Here is a 427-nt window from a genome sequence, read left to right on the forward strand (position 1 = left end):
TTCTTGTTTTTATATAGGCCTCAGGAACAGTCAGTGAAAACTAGGTCATATTATTGTTAAGATATTCGTGGGACTCGCATGGCAGGTTGCTGGACTCGCCAAACGATTCACCAGGTTAACAATACATGTAGTTTCAAATTGATTTTAACACACATGGTTGATTCCGTGTGATTATCATAAGGCCGTAAAAAATAGCTATGCATTTTAAACACAAATGGCTTCCCATTGAAATATATTGGCCTGAAAGACATCAACATGGAAAATCCTCTGATATGTATATGTATATATACTGTATAAATGTTTTTTTCTTCTGGAATCGTGTTCTTTCCTACGGGCAGCAGGCTACCATCCCTGCCTGTTTTTCCTTTAAGTTTCGGAATAACACAGCAGAAACAAACGCTCTGATTCAGACCAAAATAAGTCTCTA

This window comes from Lineus longissimus, chromosome 10 (genome assembly GCF_910592395.1).
Source record: "Lineus longissimus chromosome 10, tnLinLong1.2, whole genome shotgun sequence".
Classification (NCBI taxonomy): Eukaryota; Metazoa; Nemertea; class Pilidiophora; order Heteronemertea; family Lineidae; genus Lineus; species Lineus longissimus.